The sequence below is a fragment of the Artibeus jamaicensis genome, unplaced genomic scaffold (assembly GCF_021234435.1).
Source record: "Artibeus jamaicensis isolate MK-2021 breed Jamaican fruit bat unplaced genomic scaffold, CSHL_Jam_final contig_463, whole genome shotgun sequence".
In the NCBI taxonomy this organism is placed as follows: domain Eukaryota; kingdom Metazoa; phylum Chordata; class Mammalia; order Chiroptera; family Phyllostomidae; genus Artibeus; species Artibeus jamaicensis.
This window is the reverse complement of record NW_026521841.1, coordinates 530521-555311: the sequence shown is the minus strand read 5'-3', so window position 1 is coordinate 555311 and position 24791 is coordinate 530521. Positions and strand designations below refer to the sequence as shown.

Here is a 24791-nt window from a genome sequence, read left to right as displayed (position 1 = left end):
GCACTCTCCCTTTTCCTTTCCCCTCCCCTTACCACCACCGACCCAGCCGGACGATAGAGTGTAAACCGAGACCAGAGAGGAGCTGCTTCTCTAACGTAATGCCCCGCCCAGGCGCGCGCTTGCCTGCGCGGGACTCCTTAAACTGAAAACCCGGAGAGCGCTGGCCTCCTCAGAGAACGTCAGTTGACCCTGGTAGGACTCTTAGGTTACAGGGTGCGGTTGGGCCGCTGAGGAACCTGCGACAAAACTCGAGCTACACAATTAGGATCGCATCTAAACGCCCATAGGGCACTAGAAAGCCCTACTGTGAATACAGCTAGAGAGAAACCAGAATAAAAACCGTCTGGCTAGAATTTCCTCCGGTCGAGGGTCTAAAACCTGAGAGAAATCTTTACCTTCTCAGTTCTGGTTCGCACGCGTACAGGACGACTAGGATCAAGAAAATTGTGCCCTGCGACATTCCGTACCCCGCTTCCCTTTCCCTTTTTTAGACTCTTGAACCGGAAGAAGAACGTTTTAATGGTTCTTTGCCCTTTTCGGAGCGGGCCTACCTGGTGGAGTCTTGGAAGACCTTTAGGGTAAGCTCTTTTACTTGATCATATACTCAACGCTGCTTCTGCCGTAACTCAAATAACTCTTTAATGGTACTTTGTGGGAAGGTGTTGCAGAGATCAGAAGGCTGTGCAAGTTGTACGGCTGCGCAAGTTATAAGGCTGCATTTAAGGATCCTAAAGGACCCAATTTTTGCCACTTAAAGACCCTGTGCTCCTCAGTAATTTGACATTGTAAGCCTTGTGTGCGATTACACACTGCCTCCCGGAAATAACCCTTAACAGTATGTGTTGACTTCCCTCCGTGTATGTGTCTAGTGCATTGACTTTTCACTTGTTATACCACAGTCCACGCTGGTGAATTGTGTATGTTTTGGCACAGGGGTGAGAGAATGGTATGAGAATGCCCTGGAGCTTAAATGTTGTGGTTGGACAGACTACGTTAAAACAAAAAAGCCATGTGTAGCCCCCTCTGTGTAGTGCGGAAACGGGAGAGGACTGTAGTCGGTAGAAATAGGAATGACGTAGGGGTGTGTGATCACTGGAATCCAGAAAAGGTAATATCTTTTGGGAGAAAGCGCAAGCACCCTTTTGAAAATAGATGATAAAGAAAGCCTTCCAGAGAAAAAGCCATAGGGCAAAGGCCCAGGAAGTGGGTGTTACACTGGCAGTAATAGAGACCAAACTAAATAGCAAAATGCATATATTGGGTTGACCAAAAAGTTTGTTTGTTCTTTTTGTAGGTAGCTCTGGTAGCAGAAAGGATAATGCCAGTACCATTTGCTGTTTTGGCACCTTTTGCCAAGTAGGCTTGTGAGCTTGTTAAACAAGATTGTTATTTACTCTTCTGAGCTTATGTGTCCAAAGCTGGAAATTACCGCAAACCAAGAACAGAACTTGACTAACCATTCCATACAGCCACAGGCACAAGATAGCATTGGTACAAACAGCAGCTTATCCAAAAATCAACCAGAACCTCAGGTTACAACCCCCCCTCCCCCCGCAACAGCTCAGGGGCTTCCCAACAGCAAGCACCCCACCCATTTATACTCCTATTATAATTCAATGAAAGCTCAAAGCCCCCACTCCTCAATGCCGCTGTATCACTCCACACCATGACCCTCTACTTCCTTAGAAAGGGGATAAAATCTTTACCCTCTACTCTTTCTTTTCTTTGTGAGTTCTTTCACAGTCCACATCACCAACCACTCTAAAAATAACACTTAGCTGTCTTTAACTTAATTCAAAACATTTTGTTAGATTGTATTGTGACAGCTGTCATGTCAGCGTGCATTCAAAAAACCAAAATTGGTGAATTTTTGTGTGGCCATTTTAATATTGATGATGGAAGATAATATGCAACACTTTAAGCCTATTATGCTTTATTATTTCAAGAAAGGTAAGATCATGCAGTGTACAGAGGAGGTGCTGTGACTGATGGAACGTGTACAAAGAGGTTTGCAAAGTTGCATGCTGATGATTTCTTGCTGGATGATACCCCACAGTTGGGTAGACCAGTTGAAGTTGATAGCAATCAAATCAAGACATTAATTGAAAACAATCAATGTTATACCATGTAGGAGATAGCTGACATACTGAAAATATCCAACTCAATGTAAGTTATTGGTGAAAATGAAAGATGGGTTTTTTATTTACAGGAAGAACTAAATGGACTGTTGAGCCCATCCAATATGATGAGTGGAAAGTAAGCTTTGATGAACGGGATGGGAAATTTTTAATTGTGAATAAAATGTACCATTTTAACCCTTTTTAACTGTACAGTATAGTTAAGGGCACTTACAGTGCCATGCAGCATCACCATAACTCTTTCTCTTACAAAACTCAAATTCTGTACCTATCCCTCTTTCTCCTGCTCCTGGCAACCACCATTCTACTCTTTCTGTAAATTTGACTACTAAGATGCCTTATGTAAGTGGAATCATACAGACATATTTGTTTTATTGTGACTGCCTTATGTCACCTAAAAATGTCTTCAATTTTTATTTATGTTGAGGTGTATGTCATAATTTCCTTCCTTTTTAAGGTTGAATAATATTTTGTTGTATGTATGTACCATGATGGACACTTGGGTTACTTACACCTTTTGGTTATTGTGAATAATGCTACAATGAATATGGCCATGCAAATATCTCTTTGAGACCTGGCTTTAAATAGGATGGGGAGGACTTCCGCCAAGATGGAGGCATAGGTGGGAACACTTTTCGTCCTCGTACAACCAAATCTAAAAACAACAAAGTTTTAACAACAGTAAACACAACCAAACCACACAGAAAATCGAATACGGAGTCCAGAAATAACGGACCACTCAGCTAAACCGGTGAGAGGGGTGAAACCAGCAGCGGAACCGGTTGGGCAAAAAAGATCCGGGCAGTGTACAGGCAGCCAGGGGGCGCGGATCCCAGGTGTGGGCTAGCTACAGGCAGAACCCAGGGAAGAGGCACTGCTGGCTATATGCATTTGCACGCAGATAAACCAGTGAAGAGGCGAGCATTGAGACACGCACAGAACAAAATATGGCTCAAGAACAACTCAGAGCCCCAGAGCCGATAAATCTAAGCAATGAAGAAATAGCCAAACTTTCAGATGCACAGTTCAAAACACTGCTGATCAGGATGCTCACAGAACTGGTTGATTATAGTCACAAATTACAGCAACATATGAAGGCTAAACTAATTGAAATGAATGGAAATGCACAGGAAACCAATACTAATGGAAAGGAAACTGGGACTCAAATCATAGGAGTGGACCAGAAGGAGGAAAAAATGACCAAACAGAAAAGGATGAAGAAACAAGAATTCAAAAGAATGAGGAGAGGCTTAGGAACTTCCAGGACAACTTTAAACGTTCCAACATCTGAATTATAGGGGTACCAGAAGGGGAAGAGGAACAGCCACGAGTAGAAAACTTATTTGAACAAATAATAAAGGAGAACTTCCCCATTCTGGCAAAGGAAATAGACTTCCACGAAATCCAGGAAGCTCAGAGAGTCCCAAAGAAGCTGGACCCAAGAAGGAACATACCAAGGCACGTCATCATTACATTAGCCAAGATTAAAATGAAGGAGAGAATCCTAGAAACAGCAAGAGATAAGGGGACAGTCACCTACAAAGGACTTCCCATCAGACTGTCAGCTGATTTCTCAAAAGAGACCTTACAGGCAAGAAGGGGCTGGAAAGAAGTATTCCAAGTCATGAAATCTAAAGACCTACAACCAAGAGCAATCTATCCAGCAAAGCTTTCATTTAGAATGGAAGGGCAGATAAAGTGCTTGTCAGATAAGATCAAATTCAAGGAGTTCATCATCACCAAGCCCTTATTATATCAAATGTTAAGGGGACTTACCTAAGAAAAAGCAGATAAAAAAGATGAACAGTGAAAGGACAGCAAACTCACAGTTATTATCAACCACATCTAAAACAAAAGGACAGCTAGAGGACAGCTAGATCAGGAGTGGAAACATAGAAATGAAGATCACATGGAGGGTTAGCAACAGGGGAGTGGGAGAAGAAGGGGGAAGAAGGTACAGAAAATAAGTAGCATAGATGGTAGGTAGAAAATAGATAGGGGGGAGGGTAAGAATAGTATGGGAAATATAGAATCTAAAGAACTTGAGACACGTCATAAAGTAAAGAGGGGGGAATGGTTCGGGGTGTGCAGGGTGGAGGGGAATGAAAGGGGAAATAGGATAACTGTAATGGCATAATCAATTAAATATATTTAAGAAAATGAAAAAATGTGTCTTTTATTATACAAAAAAACTTAAGTGGACTTTTTGGCCAACCCAATAAATATGCAACCAATTTCTGAATATCAATTTTGTATCCTGCTACTTTACTAAATTTATGTAACAGTTCTAGTAGTTTTTTGGTGGGTTCTTTAGGGCTCTTTACGTACAATATCATGTCATCTGCAAATAATGACAGTTTTGCTTCTTCCTTTCTAATTTGGATGCCTTTTATGTCTTCTTCTTGTCTGATTGCTGTGGCTAGGACTTCCAAAACTACGTTGAATAAAAGTGGTAAATGCAATATCCCTGTCTTGTTCCTGAGCTTAACAGAAACAATTTTAGTTTGAGCTAATTGAGAATGATGTTGGCTGTGGTTTTGTCATATATGGCCTTTATTACACTGAGGTATGTTTCCTCTGTCCCCACTTTGCGGAGAGTTTTTAATCATAAAAACATGATGAAATTTTTTAGTTGTCTCTTTATTTTTTTTTAACAATGTCCTATGGAACACAAAAATTTAAATGTTTGATGTCATTCAATTTTTTTTACTTTTGTTACCTGTGCTTTTGATGTCATACGTTGGAAACCATTACCTAATCCATAGAAAATGACATCAACATTTATGACTATGGATTTTTTTACGGAGTTTTACATTCTGATAAAAATCTTTTTGAATAAAAATATAACAGATAAAAATATATTTTGAGCCTTTTCCCACTTTTAAATAGACTTCATTTTGTAGATTAGTTTTAGGTTCACATCAACTTTTAAATATGGTATGAAGTAGGGGCTCTAACATCATTCTTTACATGTAGTTGTCCAAATGTTGCAAAACCATTTTTATTGAAAAACAGTACTTTTCCCATTGAATTTTCTTGGCACTCTTGCCAAAAATCAATTGAGCATGAACATGTGGGTTTCTTTATTGACTTTCAATTCTATTCTTTTTTGTTTGTTTTTTTCTTTCCTTTTTTAATATATATTTTTTATTGATTAGGCCATTACATTTGTTCTATTCCCCCCTTCATTCCCCTCCACCCTGCATACCCCTCCCCCACGATTCCCCCCCTTTAGTTCATGAACACGTTTCTCAAGTTCTTTAGATTCTATATTTACCCTACTGTTCTTACCCTCCCCCTATCTATTTTCTATCTGTGCTACTTATTTTCTGTACCTTCTCCCCCCTTCTCCTTCTCCCACTCCCCTGTTGCTAACCCTCCATGTGATCTTCATTTCTATGGTTCACTCCTGATCTAGCTGTCCTTAATTTGCTTTTGTTTTAGGTGTGGTTCTTAACAACTGTGAGTTTGCTGTCCTTTCACTGTTCATCTTTTTTATCTTCTTTTTCTTGGGTAAGTCCCCTTAACATTTGATATAATAAGGGCTTGGTGATGATGAACTCCTTGAATTTGGTCTTATCTGAGAAGCACTTTATCTGTCCTTCCATTCTAAATGAAGGCTTTGCTGGATAGATCAATCTTGGATGTAGGTCTTTGTATTTCATGACTTGGAATACTTCTTTCCAGCCCCTTCTTGCCTGTAAGGTCTCTTTTGAGAAATCAGCTGACAGTCTGATGGGAACTCCCCTTAGGTGACTGTCCCCTTATCTCTTGCTGCTTCTAGAATTCTCTCCTTTATTTTCATCTTGGCTAATGTAATGATGATGTGCCTTGGTATGTTCCTTCTTGGGTCCAGCTTCTTTGGGACTCTCTGAGCTTCCTGGATTTCGTGGAAGTCTATTTCCTTTGCCAGAATGGGGAAGTTCTCCTTTATTATTTGTTCAAATAAGTTTTCTACTCGTGGCTGTTCCTCTTCCCCTTCTGGTACCCCTATAATTCAGATGTTGGAACGTTTAAAGTTGTCCTGGAAGTTCCTAAGCCTCTCCTCATTCTTTTGAATTCTTGTTTCTTCATCCTTTTCTGTTTGGTCATTTTTTCCTCCTTCTGGTCCACTCCTATGATTTGAGTCCCAGTTTCCTTTCCATTAGTATTGGTTTCCTGTGCATTTCCACTCATTTCAATTAGTTTAGCCTTCATATGTTGCTGTAATTTGTGACTATAATCAACCAGTTCTGTGAGCATCCTGATCAGCAGTGTTTTGAACTGTGCATCTGAAAGTTTGGCTATTTCTTCATTGCTTAGATTTATCGGCTCTGGGGCTCTGAGTTGTTCTTGAGCCATGTTTTGATCTGTGTGTGCCTGTTATGTATGAGGAGCGGAACCTTAGTTGTTCACCAGAGCGAGGCCACCCAGGTTGCTGGTTTGTGACGCTGTATGTGAGGGTGGGGTCAGAGAGGGACAATGGCAGTCCCCTCTGCTGCTTTCTGCCACTGGGGCCTGCACGGTTCGTCTCACTGCTAGCTCCTTCACCAGTTTATCTGTGTGCTAATGCGTGACCGCAATCAGCCCTCAGTGGGTCTGCCCACTTCTCCACACCTGGGATCCGCCCACGGCTGCTGTCGCACCTGGGTCACACGCCCAGGTCTGCCTGGTGGATCTTTCCTGCCTAGCCCCACTCTGCTGCTGGCTCTGCCCCTCTTACCGGTTTGGTTGAAGGGTTCGTTGTTGTCAGACTTCCATATAGTTCAATTTTATTGTAGTTTGGCTGCATTTTTGTTGCTAAAACTTTGTTGTTTTTAAACCTAGGTGTGCTAGAAGGCGCAGTGCTTCCACTTACACCTCCATCTTGGCGGAAGTCACAATTTTCATTTTTAACAATAACTTTATTGATATTTTGAGTATGTCAGCTGTCTCCTGTATGGTACAACATTGATTATTCTCAATTAACAATGTGATTGCTATCAACTTCAACTGGTCTACACAACAGTGGAGCATCTTCCAGTGAGAAATCTCCAGCATGGAATTTCGCAGACCACTTTTCACACTTTCCATCACTCATAGCACCTTCTTCATACACTGCACATTTCTTTTTTGCATTTCTGTTGTATTTTTCCATTTCTTGAAATAATGAAACATAATATGCCAAAAATGTTGTGTATTTTTTTCCATCTTCACTATTAAAATGGTAACACAAAAATTCACCAATTTTGATAAGTTTTTTCTAAATGCACACTGATATGACAACTGTCATAGCACAATCTAACAAAATTGTTTTGAGTGAAGTTAAAGATGACTAAGCACTATGAAAGCCATCTAATGGAAAAAAAAACAAACATACTTTTTTGCCAACCCAATATATGCCAAAATGAACTATCAGAAAGAGAAACTATGAAAGCAATTCCTTTTATAATTGCACCAAAAATTAAAATAAAATCCAAAAAATAAATTTAACAAGGAGGTAAAATACATGTACTCAGAAAATTGTAAGATCCTGAAGAAAATACAAATAAATAAATATATTTGTCGTATTCATGGGGAGGAAAGATAACATCATTAAAATGTCCATAGTACATATAGATTCAATGCAGTTCCTATCAAAACACTAATGGCTATTTCACAAACTAAAACAAATAATGCAAAATTTTATATGGAACTATAGAAGACTCCAAATAGCCTCAGTAGTATTCAGAAAGAAGAACAAACTTGAACGTATCATGCTACCATATATGAAATAATACTACAAGGCCATAATAATCAAAACAGCATCAGTCTGACATAAAAACAAACATATAGATCAATGGAACAGAAATACAGAGGCCAGAAATAAACCCATGCCTATATGGTCAAACCAATATTTGCCCCAAAAGGTAAGAACATACAATGGGGTAAAGACAGTCTATTCCATAAATGGTGCTAGGAAAAATTGGACAAATACATGCAAAAACAGTAACATCTAGACCACTTTCTTATACCTTATGCAAGAATAAATTCAAAATGGATTAAAGACTTAAAGGGAAGATCCAAAAACATAAAACTCAGAAGAAAACATAGGCAGTAAAATTGTGGACATTTCTGTTGGCAGTATTTTTTCTGAAATATCTCCTTGGGCAAGAGAACTAAAGGAAAAAATAAATGTGACTACATCAACCTAAAAACTTTTTACACAGCAAATGTAATCTTTCATAAAACAAAAAGACAATACTGAATGGAAGAATATATTTGCTAATGATATATCTGATAAGGGATTAATATTCAAAATATATAAAAAACTTACACTACACCAAAAAGCAAACCAATTAAAAAATGGGCAGAGGACCTGAATAAATGCTCATCCAAAGAAGACATACAGATGACCAATAGACATATAAAAAGAAGCTCAACATCAGTAATGGTCAGAGAAATGCAAATTAAAACCACCATGAGATAGCACCTCAAATCTGCCAGAATGGCTATCATCAATAAATCCACAAACGATGTGTTGGTGAAGCTGTAAAGAAAAGGGAACCTTCATGTACTATTGGTGGCAATGAAGATTGCTGCAATCATTATAAATGGCATTATAAAGTTACCTCAGAAAATTAAATGAACGGCTTATGACCCATTGTTTCCACTCCTGAGAATGTATCCACTCCTGATGAAACCTGAAACACTAATTCAAAAGAATATATGCACCTGTATCTGTGTGGCAGCATTATTTATCATGGCCAAGATATGGAAGCAACTCAAGTGCCCATCAGTAGACGAGTGGATAAAAAAGCTGTGGTACATATATAAAATGGAATATCAATCAGTCATAAAAAGAATGAATTCTTACCATTTGTGATAGCATGGATGGACCTAACAAGTATTATTCTCAGTGAAATAAGTCAGTCAGAGAAAGGCAAATATCATATGATTTTACTTATATATGGAATAAAGAACAAAATAAATATGAAATTGAAACAGATTCATAGACACATATGGACTGATGGTTGCTAGAAGGGAAGAAAGTTAGGGGACCAGGTGAAAGAGGTAAAGGGATTAAGAAGTGCAAATTGGTAGTTGTAAAATAGTCACAGGGATGTAAAGTTCAGCATAGGGAATAATGCATATATTCCCTACATATATATATTATATTAACATGTATTAAAATATATCACTCCCTCTATATTCATCATGTTTATTTACATTCTATATTACATTTATATTTTTATTATAGTAATATATATCATTCCATGTATTATCTTTTTATATTATGTTATATTAATATATTGATCATATGTTATTCCCTATATATTATATATTATATATAGAGAGAGAGAGAGTAAGAAAGGAAGGGAGAAGAAAGGAAGGAAGGAAGAAAGAAAGAGAAAGAAGACAACTCAAGAAATGAAAAAAACATTTTCAAATTATGTATCTGATAGGGTCTAGTATCAGGAATATGTAAACCACTCTTAAACTCAATAATAAAAAGACAAGTTACCCAATGTAAAAATGGACCAAGGATCTGATTACACATTTTTCCAGAGAAGGTACACAAATAACCAATGAGCACATGAAAAGAAATAGACAAATACAGATGGAAATCACACTGAGACACCACACACACATTGAGAATGGTAATAATTTTTTTAATATCACATACAATATAAAGTGTTGGCAAGAATGCAAAAAAATTGCAATCCTCATACACTACTCCTGGGTATACAAAATGATGTAATTGCTTTGGAAAACAGTTTGTCAGTTTCTCTAAGAATTAAACATAGTGTTAACATATGAACCAGCAATTCACAAGAAAATATAAAGCATATATTTTGTACACTAAGGTTCATAACAGCATTATTCATAATAGCCATGAAGTGGAAACAACCTAAATGTGCATCAGCTGATGTGTGAACAAATAAAATATGATGAATGCATACAAGAAAATGTTACTCAGCTCTGAATAATCAACCTGGAAATATTACTCTTGAGTAGGCAGAAATAAAAGGTCACATATTGTATGATTCTATTTACATGTAATATTTAGAATAAGCAAATCCATAAAGAGAGAAAGTAGATTAGTGGTTGCCTTAGGGTGAGGGTGGAGGGAGGGTTGATGGGGTAAGGAGGTATTGGGAGTGACTGTTAATGGGTATTGGGTTTTCTTTTGGGGTGATGAATTGTCTTGGAATCAGACAGTGGCGATGGTTGCACAACCTTAAAAATATACTAAAAATGACTAAATTGTACACTTAAAAATAGTTTTATGATATGTAAATTATATCTCAAGAAATAAACCAACTAAAAAAAGTAAGACATCTGCAAAACAAAGAAGACTTGCATTTTCACCATCTTTTCATTCTCCAAAACCCAAGGAGGTAGAACTTAGAAGTGGGACGAGTGGAAGGGAGTCAGTTAACAAACCATGCCACATATAAAGTTCACAGAGCGCATCTTATTAAAAGTAACAGGGATTATTTTGAATGAGATATAAAAAATAAACTAAACTGGATTGCTTTATTGAATAAAAGTGATGAAAATGTAATAATATGTGCCTCAAATATTTAGGCATGGGGAAAAAAGTCTTGTCACAGCAGAGTTGAGGGCAGGGATGGTACAAGAAATGAAATCACTTTATGTTTATATTTTACTAAATTGAATGTTTCTATTACATTCATATAATTTATGTAGAATACTTTGTGAATATTGTGTAAGACTGTGTTGCAACACTCAGGATCAGGCAGGTCCATGGTATTTGCCCAAACAGAGTAATATTCACAGAGCTGTTGGGATGTCTGACATGCCTTTATTCATGGGTGGGTGAGCCATTCACACTGCAAGATGTGTGTCTATCTGCATGTCTCTGACCGGCCCATGTCATGACCCTTGCTCCCCAGAGTGGCACACATCGTGGCACCTGTCTCTTTGCATGTGTCTCTCTCATCATCACTCCCAGCAGGGAGTCAGTCCCTACCTGTTGAAGTACTAGAGAGGAACAAAGCTAGTAAGATGCCAGAATATTACAGAACAGAACATAATTCTGTGCATGCGTGCCCACTTCATGTTGTAGGAACAGTTTATCAGACCCAGTCTCGAGGCTATGAGAACACTGGTTATCAGGCCCCTCCAGGGCAGTGGGAACCCTGCTCCCCTTAGTTACCCAGACACCTGGGTGAGGACGCCGGACTGCCTCCACTTACCCTACAATCCACCCCTTTTGGGTTTCTCACCTTACAACCTATGCAAGGATGTCTTCCGTAGGGTCCTTGGCAAGGAGGGCAGAGTCTTACACCTATAACCCACAATAGCAGTAGCACTGCAGCAGCAGCAGTGTAAGCTCCAGCAACATACAGGCAAAACACAGGCAATCAGGCCACTGCTAGGTACAATGGCTAGCCCAATTTCCATACAAGTAAGGCCAGTCATGTGGGCTACCGATCCAGAAGGTCCCAGTGGGAAAAGCGGCCCATTTCCTTGCCTTACAGCAATGTTCAAGAATTTGGGCCTGACAGAGACCTGTCAAGAGTTCAGCCCACCTGGGCTTGTCCTTTAGGGTTCTCAATGCAAAGGGGAGCTGGTCCAGCCAGCTCCAGAGCCTTAAGTTGTGAGTCACCCTGAGCCATCCCATATGGATGGAGTAGCTAACCAACAGCCTAGGTTGGTCATACCACTGTTTCACCCCAGCATAGATGTCAGTCCGGGTCTCATTCCACACAGGATGTTTGCTGTTCTACTGGTTCTGAAGTGAAGTCCAGTCAGAGACAGAAGCAGGAGAAATGCACCATGGGAGGCTGGCCAACATGCTCAGGGGGGTTCAGTGCAGACCCATCATGCTAACTGGTCAGCCACTAAGGCATAGGTATGAACCCAGTCCACTAAGGTGCTACTTTGTACTCTAAGGACAAAAAAACAGCAGTTATAGTCACCAGTAAAAGCGAGTCATGACCCTCAGACAATATACAAGCTTCTGGTCAGCTGATACAACAGTGTCTGGTAGAGGGGGTCTTCCTAGGCATAAATACCAGACCTTTCATGCCTCAGCAGGGGGTTCAGCACCTACTTGCAACAACAGGGGAGAACTCATACTGGGACACAGGGAAATCACAAAGGTGGCACAAAGAAGCATTTTGTGGTCTGCTGGCCCTGGGTATGTCACCTTTAAGACTGGGGGCCGTGTCCCAATCATCCAGAGCACTATTTGTAAGTTTCTCTCTACCCCTTGGACCCAGGTGGTAACAAGAGCCACCCAACACATGTGGGAGGCTTTGATTTCCCAAGGCCAAGTCTGAGTGGCTGTTTGCCCTTGCTCCAGGCCCTCCAGAACAGGCAAGAGAATATTCCCATTTTCCCATGCCTGGTTTCAACAACATTCCTTAGTCTGTACCTGCAGCTGAATTGGAGCTGCAGTCCAGTGAAGCAGTGCTTCCACCAGAGCTGGGATCTCCCTCTAACTCCTCTCATTTAGAGTCCAGAAGCATTTGTCCAGCCCCTCAGTGTAGGGGTGGCAGTTACAGCTTGAAGGCCCTGCTTTCGAGGAGAGAAATGGTCGAAGAGACCATTTTAATACTCAGTCATTCCAGCACTTGGGGATGATAAGCCACATGAAATTTCTAGTCATTCTGCAAGTCTCAAGCCCATTGTTGTACCAAGGCCCCAGTAAAATGCATCCCCTGATCACTTTCAGTGATTGGGGGTCGCCCATAAGGAGCACATAACTGCTTTCTGATCTGGTGCCATGTGGGATAAGCAGCTAAAAGTCCTGTGGCTGTATCCACTTCTGTAGTAGCATACCTATACCCTTCTGAACTAGGTAGGGGCCCAATTACATCCACCTGCCACCAGGTTAGTAGTACCCATCTCCACACCATCTGTCCAGAAGTTCCCACAGGCCAGGCCTTCGGGATTGCTCTTTTTTTAAAAATATATTTTATTTATTTATCTTTAGAAGGGAAGGAGAGAAGGAGAGAAATATCAATGTATGGTTGCCTCGTGAGTCCCCTGCTGGAAACTGGCCTGCAACCCAGACATGTTTCTCACTGGGAATCACACCGCGATCCTTTGGTTCGCAGGTCCATGCTCAATCCACTGAGCTACACCAGCCAGGGCCTCTTGTGAGCAGACAACACAGGTCTCACAAGCTTCTTGTGCCTCTGCCTATATAACAGGTAACCCCCAAGTTTTAATGGTAGACCACATGGTCTTTTGCCCAGTGTGTAAGAGGCGATGGTATAGCCACTGGGCTACTTCCCTTCCTGAGGGACTGGCAGGTACTGTTTCTAGCCACCACACCTTGGCTAGAGTATCAGCCTCATCATTCCCAGGGTAAGCAAGAGGTGAATGTCCAGTAACATGGTATACAGTGATTTGTTTCTGGTGGCCTAACTCCCATAAGTCTTGCCACAAAATCTGTCCCCACAATGGTCTATGCATAACCATCCATTTATTTGTGTGCCAGTTACAGATCCATAATGTCAGCCCCCGGTATACTGCCCTACTATCTGTGTAAATAGTCAGTGGTGGAGCTTCATTGGCTACCATGAGCCATATGGCTCAGAGAGCACCCACTGGCTGCTCTGCTCCACACCAGTGTCAAACCAGATCATCTCTGTCTCTGGTTGATCTGCTACAGTGGTCCACACTGAAGGCTGGCGCTTGCTGGATCCATCAGTGTATCATGCATCTGAGAGAATAGGTATCTGCTCTTCCTGGAAAGGGTTAGCTGCCATCTCTTCTATAGGGACAGGAACAGTAGATTTCTCATCTACATAAATAATTGAACCTAACGCTTCCTGTAGCTCAGCCTGCAAAAGGCTAGTGGACAAAGTACTCCTTTGTTGCAAATAAGCCCCCCACTTAGCCAATGTGGGTGTCTGAGCCATCCCACTATTAGGCTTGGCCATCCACTCCTGCAATGGGATGGGCCATCCTAACTGTCACAGGGGCAGTTCCTCTTATGGCCTCTGTGGCCAACAGGGCAACATATACAGCAGCCAACTGCTTTTCAATCAGGGAGTACCATACCTCCGTTCTCTTCCATAGTTGGGACCAGAAACCCAAGAGTTGACGTAGCCATTCTGATCGCTGCCACAGCCCCCATCTAAAGCCTTCCTGTGTCACATGCATGTCCAGCTTACAGGGTCTAATAGGATATTTCCTCCCTATTCTTGGGAGATTGGCATAGCCAAATGGCCTTTTAGACAGACAGGACAGGCCTTTTTGGGTCACACCCCCCTATGTTTGGACCGATAATTTAGACTTGCTCCAGACAGTGGTGTGCAGGCAATAGGAGCTTCACTTGAGCAGCACCAGTGCATGCCATTTGGGTGGGCGCCAGTTGTTGGCACCACCACAGCATCCCTTTGGGTTGCCAGGCCACTATTTCTGCAGCTTCGGCAACTGCTATCTCTGTGGCTCCAGGTGCCACTGACATCTTCTGGGGCCTCTCTGACAGGCACCATGCTTGCCTAACGCTGCTGCCATCCTGGCTGTCTGGGCCCCTCCCTATCAGTGAGCGCCAACTGGTTTTCAATCAGGGAGCACTGTATTGGCTCATTATGCAGGATATTGTGTCTCTGGGCAAGTCCATGGCTTGGAGGTGGATGATGATGATGTGAAGGAGTTGGTGGGGGACCACCACACTGAGCTGACCACCAAGGAACTCCCAGATCTTAAAAGGGAGCAGCAATAGGTGACAGCTGAAGAGCTTTCATCAGCGGTAGAGGATGGAAGGGAAGATATTTCTACTTCACTAATCAAGGAAATGCTTGGGAAATGGGAAGAAATGCAAAATTTCACTGAGAAATATCACCTAGACAAAGAAGTAGCAAACCATGTGATAAACTTGTTCAATGACAATGCAGTGTTTCATTTCAGGAACTGTTAAAATTCAGACAAAAACAAACATCAGATAAGTTTTTAGTGAGAGATAGGCCCAGTGAGCCTGAAGCAATTCTAGTGGAGTAAAGAGACATAAGAAAAGAAGAACCTCAGAAGAACAGCTACCTGATGTTTTATAGAAAGGGCCTTCTCTTCCAAACAATAGCATTCCTCCATCCCTCTTCTCCGAATTCAGTCACCAAGAGCTCTCAGCATTAAAGGTAAGTTGAAGTTGTATGTACATTTTCACTTTTTACTGTAAATTTCATTTACTTTTGGTTAACTTTTTATTTACATTTTATGTTCTTTTTTTTTACTGTTGTTCAACTCCAGTTGTCTCCATTTTCCCCACACCACTCCCCCCAACCTACCCATCCTTGCCTCCGACCCTAGATCCTACCCCTTTTAAGTTTTGTCCATGTGTCCTTTATACATGATCCTTGATGACCCTTCCCCTGTTTCCCCCCACGATCCCTCTCCCCTCTCCTCTGGTTACTGACAGTTTGTTCTGTATCTCAGTATAACCAGAGACATTGAAATAAAGAACTTTCACATCTTTTTTCTTTTTAAAGTGTTTACTTATAGATTAAACAGTACATTAAACATGTAATGTATAAAAGAAAGGTTAAAACAGGAAAACATTGGGGGTTGTGGAATGGACTAATTCAATTTACATTATTCCTAATGGGGAAAAAAAATATTTGGTTTTCAAACAAATCACTTCTCAAATGGCCTTTCAAAATAAATTAAGTTCAAGAACCAAGGTTCAACTGTACATTCTGAAAGTGCCTAAATAGGTGATTTGATTATTATGTGAACGTTATAGAGTACACTTAAATAAACCTGGATTGTATAGCTTGCTACAAACATAGGCTATATGGTATAACCTGTAGCCCTGTAGGAGAAGAAAAATAATACACCTTCTTCCCTCAGGGTTCTCGTCTGAGATATCCCTAGACAGATTAACGGGGAAAACCAACAAATGTTTAATCACTTGTATACTTTCTGAACACATGGGAGAGAGTCAGGAAAATGAAGTAACTCACCAAAATGGCCAAAGCCACTACATTTAATACAATCTTCAGCTGAAGATAAAATGTAATGGGGGTGGCAGGTGGCAATTGTGGGAGGTTACCAGGAAAAGCATAGTAAAAAGGTTATGTTGTTATGCTCATTTAAGTCCTTGCCTTCTGCATTGATAAGTTTGTAGAGATAAGGTCATTCTTCTCTCAAAAGTGAAATTTTTTCCTTAGAAATGTAAATATTGTATTCCAACTGTTACTTCTACTTGGTTTTCAGAGATTCTCCCAAGTTTCCTGCTTCTTAAAATTAATTAGCCTAAAATAATCATGCCAAAGACACATATTTTGGTGAAAATTCTGTTCCTTATAGCTCCTAGGCTACAAACCTGTACAGCATGTTACTATGTCAAATAAGGTAGGTACAAACACAATGGTATTTGTGTAATACTCTGTACTACAACATGAAGACAGCCAGAACATCACTAAACAATAGGAATTTTAAACTCTATCATAATCTCATGAAACATGCACTTACTGAAATGTTATTGTGTGACACTGGTTGTTTTACGTGGTGTGGAACTATTATCTCATCATCAAGATAATTGTTACAAGGATACTGTCACCACCCCAAAACAAGGATCACATTCAGCATTGCTACTAGGGGCAACAAACATACATTGTATACTTTTTGGATTCTGAGAAGAAAGACTCATTTAATGTGAACCCCAAGAAAAATTTATCTGCTGAGATGGACTCCCAAATTTTACACATGATAACAGCCTAGAAACCATTTACTGAAAGGGGACTCTGTTGTCTTTTGTATACTGGGAAGAACCTCAGACTGAGCTCTTGGTATAACAGTGCAAAACTAAAAGGTGGAAATTGTAACCCATCCCACCATTCTTTTGATATTGTTTCTGTAAGTGCTGACTCTGAGTAATCTGTAGCTTGGAGATATAGGAACGACATGTTTGTATAATAATCCTAGGAACTAACTTCAGAAGAGACAGACTTCAACGTCTATGCATTCCAGCTCCAGGAGATTTGCTGACATTCAACCATGGAACCAGTATAATGTGAAGTCAGGATGACTAACCCTGGATGATGCACACCAGACCATCACTTGCCTTATTGGAATGGACTGTGTTCATCTGCACGTAGATCACTCTTCAACCCCCTCCCTTGATTTCTTTGTTCTGGTTCCTCTCCTTCCTTATAAAAACCATGGCCTCCACTGATTTGGCGGGGTGGGTGGCAGGTGGTATTTGAGACATGAGTCCCCCACCCCCATATTCTAAGTGGCCAGCACCTGAAAACAAACCACTTCCCTTTACATCAGCACCTGCCTCTCGAATATTACCTTTTGTAGCAGCAGGCAGCTGTATGTGTGTTCAATTACAATTTTTGGTGACCCAGATGGACAATGTTGACTCCGGGAAAGCCCAGAGGGCCCAGGCTGGAGTCCCAGCTCCTTGTGACAGGCAGACCCAGGCAGGTATTACAGGAATTTTTCAGCAGCTGCCAAGAGTTCTTTATCTCAGAGACTCTTCCTGCTCTGTCTCTTTCAAGGCATCAGCTGCCATTAAATGCTTTGATGATGAAAGGAAGTGGATTGTTGGTGGGATAATGAGCCCAGTCTGGGTAAGTCCCTGGTGTGCACAACCAAGAGCCCCTGCCCCACCACTCGGGTTCTTTGAACTATTTGGGATACTTTAAGAATCAATAGACATTGCTCAGTGGTAGGCACTCCTCAGTGACAAGAAAAATATCCCATTTCCCCAGTTTGGGTTTTGGTGGAGCGTTCTTTTGGTTTTGCTTTGGGTATTGTTTGCTTTTCTTGCATTCAGTTACATAAGGTTCCCACACTATGCCTTACTTGTTTGTGCCATCTTGTTAATTACTTTAGGGAAACCCTGGAATCGTCTTTTAACAAATGGATTGAGATCTGTCCCATCCGGTAAGAACCGCACAATTTGGGTACCTCATTTACATGAGATGAACCTAACCCGAACAGGAACTTTTGTTATAAAAGATTGCTGGCTTCCCCTTTGTTGCAGTCACACAATTTAGGTTTTTTGAATCTGTCTCCTGGGCAGAAGCTCCATTTTAGTCAAATAAATGCCTTTTATTCTTGCTTATATTCTAAAATTAATTTTGGTTTACAACCATCTGGTGCAATGCAACATAAAGTAAGCAGCATCATGTATAAAACAATTCTTGTCAAAATATTTCGAATCAATCTGTTGCCAGTGAAAATGTCTTCTTGTGACATCATGAGAAAGGCATTTCAAAGTGCACATGCGTAGGAGATGTTTAAGCATAGTGGCAAGATTTATTTGGATGATAAAAATAATACTCTCTAGAGGATGGGAGGGGGCAGGCTGTAGCAGAAACTGTCCCAACATTCCTGATAATCCTCCATGTATTTTCTTGGTTTTCAGGAATGAGCAGGCTTTATTTCAAACTATCCAGCCCACTTGGATTCTCCTGGGCTTTGCTGGATGTGCCCCTTAACCAATAACTTTTCTGGATCTGCCAGGTTTTTATACTCTTATCCAATCTGATTCTTTACTGAGATTTTCCTAGGTTGACTAGGCCCCTTCATGTCACCATTTTGTCTCCTACTGTGCATGCTCTGAAGTTTTGCTATATCATCAAATTTCTGCTGGGCATGTACCTAACCAAGAAATTTTCTCTGAAATTTTATCACTCCCCCATGATAACCCTGGCTAGTGGTTGTCCCCAGGAGAGATTGGAAAACCAATTCTTCAAGCTCATTCCTGCCCACTTGGGGATATCTCAGGGATTAAGTTCCTTTTGCAAAAAATACAGCAATCCCCTGGGGAGTCTGTAAATTCTGCAGTTTCCTAGTGAATCAGGCTTAAAAGATTTAGCTTTCTAGTTTATTGGGCTTAATGTCTGATTCTATTTGCTCCCTTCCTTAACTAAATAGCTACCCACACTAACAAATCCAATGAAGACTTAGATCTGCCCATGCCTATATATGTGGTCAATTAATCTATGACAAATTAAGAAAGAATATAAAATAAGGAAAGAAAGCCTATTCAATACATGGCATTGGGAAAACAGAACAGATGCATGCAAAAATTAAAACTGGACCACTTTCTTACACTATATGTGAGAATAAACTCAAAATGGAATAACCCAGTAGGGTTCATAATCAAAAAAACTATAGCATAGGTCATGTGTCCAAGCATAGGAATGTATCCAAGAGATATCTCTTGGATACTCAATACTAGCATGTACTGAAATGCAAAAAACAAAAAAGAAGAAAAGAAAAACTGCAAATTTGCATTTATTATGTTTCTATAATAAAATATATGATTTTTACTTTCAGTTAAAATCTAGAGATTATTTCTTTTATTTAATCTCGATTGTATTTTTCCATTATCATTTAGTCTCCTTATACCTCCCTCCATCCAGTTATCACCACATGGTTGGTTATCCATGTCCATGAGTTCTTTCTTCTTTTGGCTCACCATCCCACCACAGTTGTCATCCTCCTCTCTATCTATGAGTGTGTCCCCATTTTTCTCTTAGTTCAGTTTGTTGAATACATTCAACATGAGTCAAATCATACGGTATTTGTCTTTCTCTGACTGGTTTATTTCACTTAGCATGATATTCTCCAAGTCCATCCATACTGTTGCAAAGGGTAAAATTTTATTCTTTTTTATGGATGAATAGTATTCCATTGTATAAACTCTCCATAGTTGTTTTTTTACATTCATGCACTGATGGACCTTGGCCTTCTCCCATATTTTGGAAATTGTAAAAAATGCTGCAATGAACATAGGGGTGCTTATGTTCTTTCAAATCAGTGTTTTAGGTTCCTTAGTATATATTCCCAGAAGTGGGATCAGTGGGTCAAAAGGCAGCTCCATTTTTAATTTTCTGAGGTATCTCCACACTGCTTTCCACAGTGGCTGCACCCATCTGCATTCCCACCAATAGTGCAAAAGTGTTCCCCTTTCTCCACACCCTCACCAGCACTTGTTGTTTGTTGAATTATTGATAATAGCCATTCTGACAGGTGTGAAATGATATCTCATTGTGGTTTTTATTTGCATTTCTCTGATGACGAGTGACATTGAGCATCTTTTTATAAGTCTATTGGCCATCTGTGTGTCCACTTTGAAAAAGTGTGTAAATTATTAAACTAAGAAATATAAAAACATAAAGAATAAAATTGTTTCAAATAATAGAAACATGGATATTGCTAAAAAAAATACAACCAAAATGTCTTTAACATTAATTAATCAGAATCTTCAATAGTTGGCTTTGCACAACCTTTATAACAGTCATTGCAGACAATAGTGCTCTGCTGAAGGCATAAATACTTTTCACAACACTTGTGAAAGTATTTTGACAAGCAACTCATTTGAATGCATAACACTTTACACATCTTTTTTTTCCCCCTGCTTGTCAGGGAGACTATGTCATCATTAGAGTTTTCTTCAATTTGTGTTTCAGATTGATGAACTTTTGGGTGTAAAGGCTTATGCACACCTGTAGAGACTTCTGAACACCTTTTTATTTGTTTTGACACTGTTATAAGATTTCCAATAAATATTCTGCACCTTATTTTCATGTTTCCATTCAGCATATGAATAATCTGAGCATTTACTCCTGCAATATCCCAAATTGGGTAAACGAAAACATAGGCCATCTTCTGGTGTTCCTGGCTACATTATATGTACCTATCACTGGACCCACAGTGTTAACTCCTGGCTTCATTTGGTTGTAATATTCTATTATATCAGGCTTTTTTGACTCTATGAAATTACAGCATCATTGAAATGCATACTTGAAACTAAAATTACATTTCATCACTATTTGTGTATATGAAATACAAGTGTGCAATCTTCACCAACACAAAATAAGTTAGATATGTTTAGCCTGTTTTTAGAAGACACAAATTCAGGTGGTAGTTGGAGTTTATTCTTACAAACAGTGCCTATGTATGAAAGTTGCTTCTTTTCAGGTTGGAGATAAGATTTATATCCATGAACTAGTTATCTGCTGTAATACTATGTCTTAATAAATAAAGTCTCTTGATTACATTTGCTGCTTTATTACTAATTAAGTAAGGACTTTGGGGCTGCTTACTAGCATATGCAAGGTCTGTTCAGAAGCCATGTAATATGAAAAGTAGAGACATTTATTAAAGAAGATACAAGAAACATTGTACATGGGACAATGATGCCTCAGTCCCCTTCAAAGTAGGCACCTTGGGACCTCACACAGTTCTCCCAATTGCCCCCAGCTTCCCATCATATTCTCCTAAATCTTATCAATGATCTGAAATCTCTTCCATTTCAAAGGTGATTTTAGTTTTGGGAAAAGCCAGAGTTGTAGGGCTGTAGGGTGGCTGTGTCACCTGGGTGATTTGATGTTTCACAAAAAGCTGTATGAGATGTGATGCATGAGCAGCTTCATTGTTGTGATGAAACTGCCAGTCACCAGTTGCCCATAGCTACAGCCTTCTGAATTATCTGAATAATTTCTGTGGAAGAATGTTTGAGCTTAATGCAAAATTAGATGCTCTACTCACTCAGTCATTTTAAATGCAACAGCCATACAGTACCCATGCTCAGTCAGCAGCATCTACCGCCCCCACTGACTAATACAGTCACGCCATCATTGCTCATGCATGTGCATTCCAGTCCATTCTCCTTGGCTGCCAGGTTACATAAATGTTGTGCAAACCATTCCCATTATATTAACAATGGTTAGACTTTTCCAGACAGTCCTTCAAGTTTGTCTGTGTAAAATATTTTTTAATTGACCATAGCAAAAATTTTTATACTGTTTTTACTGGGCTTGTGTGGGATGTTTCCAAAACACACATTTGCCTCTAAATCCAGGTAACATTTTGTCTATTTTTACATTCTGTCTCCTAGAGTAATAAAATTTACAATTTACTACAAATGCTGAGAAAATGTCTCTCACAGCCACTAATTTGTTCATTTTCAGATGTTCTAAGCAGGTAAGTTTGTTATCAAACCTGATACAATTCTGAATAAATCTAAAGCTCCATAAAGATATCATAAGTTTATAAAGTTCAGTACCACTACAATGTGGCCCATAAACCCTGAAAATTTAGCCAATTGCCATGATATAAACCACCTAAATATAAAATGCTTAAAAATGCTTTTAATTCTGTTTTGTCTATTCATTTAGCATGTCTTTCTGGCTCAAAATAAAATCAATGTATTTTTTGTAGATAATGAGATTAGATCTAAAATATCATTTGTGACAAAGAAGTTCTGATTTCAAGTTCACAAAAAATGGCATTTTTGTGTGTGTGTTTGGCCAAACAAATGGAAGTTGACACAAAATATTCTGTAGCTGTTTTCTAATTCATCTTCTTACTGGATTTTTACTCCATTTCGATTCTTTATCCTTTGAGAAAAATACTCTTCACTTATGTCTAATCTTCACTTTCTGCACTAGAAATGAAATGTCTTGCTCTGTATCCAAATCTTCTAAACTAAATTTCACAGAATCTTTATCTTCTAAAGTACTTTTGTTTTTGTATTTGACCCTATTGTTTTCATCATCAGACTCAAGTAGTATTCATTGAAGTTCTTCACTACCTCTTGGATCATCAAATTGATATATTTTTCCAGCCATTTTCAACAGGAAATGAAAAAGATACACAAAATTGACTTCAAAGTTTGTCAGCACCAACACTGACTTCCGGAGTTCATGCTTTCTCTCAGATACAATTTACTATCAAATATCACACACCTTTATGAAACACATGTTATAAACAAACTGATGGTTTAGACATTATGGCTTAACGTTAGTCCTGTACAATTGTGCAATTAATCATGACTTTGAGTCTATATACCTGATATATGTAACAAATATATTTTTAATTTATTTATTTTTATTGATTATGCCATTACAGTTGTTCTATCCCCCCTTCTTTCCCTTCCACCCTACCCCCCATCCCCACCATTACCCCCCTTAGTTTATGACCATGTGTCTCAAGTTCTTTAGATTCTATATTTCCCATACTATTCTTGCCCCCCTATCTATTTTCTATCTACCATCTATGCTACTTATTTTCTGTACCTTCTCCCCCCCTTCTCCTCCTACCACTCCCCTGTTGCTAACCCTCCTTGAGATCTTCATTTCTATGTTTCCACTTCTGATCTAGCTGTCCTTTTAGTTTGCTTTTGTTTTAGGTGTGGTTGTTAATAACTGTGAGTTTGCTGTCCTTTCACTGTTCATGTTTTTTTAACTTCTTTTTCTTCGGTAAGTCCCTTTAACATTTCATATAATAAGGGCTTGGTGATGATGAACTCCTTGAATTTGATCTTATCTGAGAAGCACTTTATCTGCCCTTCCATTCTAAATGAAAGTTTTGCTGGATAGAGCAATCTTGGTTGTAGGTCTTTCGATTTCATGACTTGTAATACTTCTTTCCAGCCCCTTCTTGCCTGTAAGGTCTCTTTTGAGAAATCAGCTGACAGTCTGATGGGGTCTCCTTTGTAGGTGACTGTCCCCTTATCTCTTGCTGCTTCTATGATTCTCTCCTTCATTTTAATCTTGGCTAATGTAATTATGATGTGCCTTGGTGTGTTTCTTCTTGGGTCCAACTTCTTTGGGACTCTCTGAGCTTCCTGGATTTCCTGGAAGTCTATTTTCTTTGCCAGATTGGGGAAATTCTCCTTTATTATTTGTTCAAATAAGTTTTCCACTGGTGGCTGTTCCTTTCCCCCTTCTGGTACCCCTATAATTTGGATGTTGGAGCGATTAAAGATGTCCTGGAGGTTCCTAAGACTCTCCTCATTTCTTTGAATTCTTGCTTCTTCACTCTTTTCTGTTTGGCCATTATTTGCTTTCTTCTGGTCCACTCCATTGATTTGAGTCCCAGTTTCCTTTTCATCGCTGTTGGTTTCCTGTGCAATTCCATTCATTTCAATTAGTTTCGCCTTCATATGTTTCTCTAATTTGTGGCTATAATCAACCAGTTCTGTGAGGATCCTGATCACCAGTGTTTTAAACTGTGCGTCTGAGAGTTTTGCTATTTCTTCATCGCTTAGATTTATAGGCTCTGGGGCTTTGAGATCTTCTTGAGCCATTTTTGGTCTGTTTGCGCCCGTTAAGTATGAGGAGGGGAGCCTTGGTCTCCCAGGTCACTGGGTTGTGATGCTGTATGTGGGGGCATGGTCAGAGCAGGGAAATGGCGGCCCCCTCTGCTGTTTCGAGTTGTTGGGTGAGGAGCAGAGCCTTAGGTGGTTCACCAGGGCCGGGCCACTCAGAGTCACTGGGTTATGATGCTGTATGTGGAGGTGGGGTCAGAGCGGGGAAATGGCGGTGCCCTCTGCTGCCGCTCGCGGGGACCCACTGGGTCCCATCCATTCACTCACTCCCTCGCTTGTCTATCCGCGCACGAATGCGTGACCACAGTCAACCCGCAGCCCTGCTCTCTCGCTGTTTCCCCGAGGTCAGTCGCTGAGTTTCTCACTGGGTCCAACCCTGTGCCTGGATTCGCATGCCTGAGTCCGTCTGACCGAGTTTTCCTGTGCTACCCCGCTCTACCAGGTGCTGGTTTCACCCCTCTTACCAGTCAGGCTGAAGAGTTTGTTGTTAACAGACTTCCAAAAAGTTTAATTTTCTGTGTTCTGGCTGTGTTTTCTGTAGCTAATATTTAGTTGTCTCTAAACTTGGTTGTGTGAGAAAGCACAACATCTCCACCTATGCCTCCATCTTGGTGGAAGTCTGTAACAATATTTAAGAAAAAAATTTGTTTGTATCT

The 24791-nt window shown here is 40.0% G+C and overlaps 1 protein-coding gene and 1 long non-coding RNA gene across 3 annotated transcripts in view; one reads left to right on the top strand and one right to left on the bottom strand.

Moving 5' to 3' along the window:
• Positions 1-474, bottom strand: part of CLASP1 (cytoplasmic linker associated protein 1) — a 284449-nt gene extending 283975 nt beyond the window's left edge. Inside the window, exon 1 of the mRNA XM_053666530.1 lies at positions 396-474. The gene's annotated coding sequence lies outside the window, so the exon portion shown is untranslated. The remainder of the gene's footprint in view (positions 1-395) is intronic.
• LOC119049369 (uncharacterized) lies at positions 44-21102 on the top strand. 2 transcript variants are annotated; one of them, XR_005082504.2, is made up of 3 exons: positions 55-578; positions 14973-15196; positions 16986-21102. It is a non-coding gene; the product is annotated as an uncharacterized LOC119049369 (long non-coding RNA). The 2 variants fall into 2 exon arrangements; XR_008391861.1 differs by lacking the exons at positions 14973-15196; positions 16986-21102 and adding an exon at positions 6945-10118 and having other exon boundaries at positions 44-578.
• The last annotated feature ends 3689 nt before the right edge of the window (positions 21103-24791 follow it).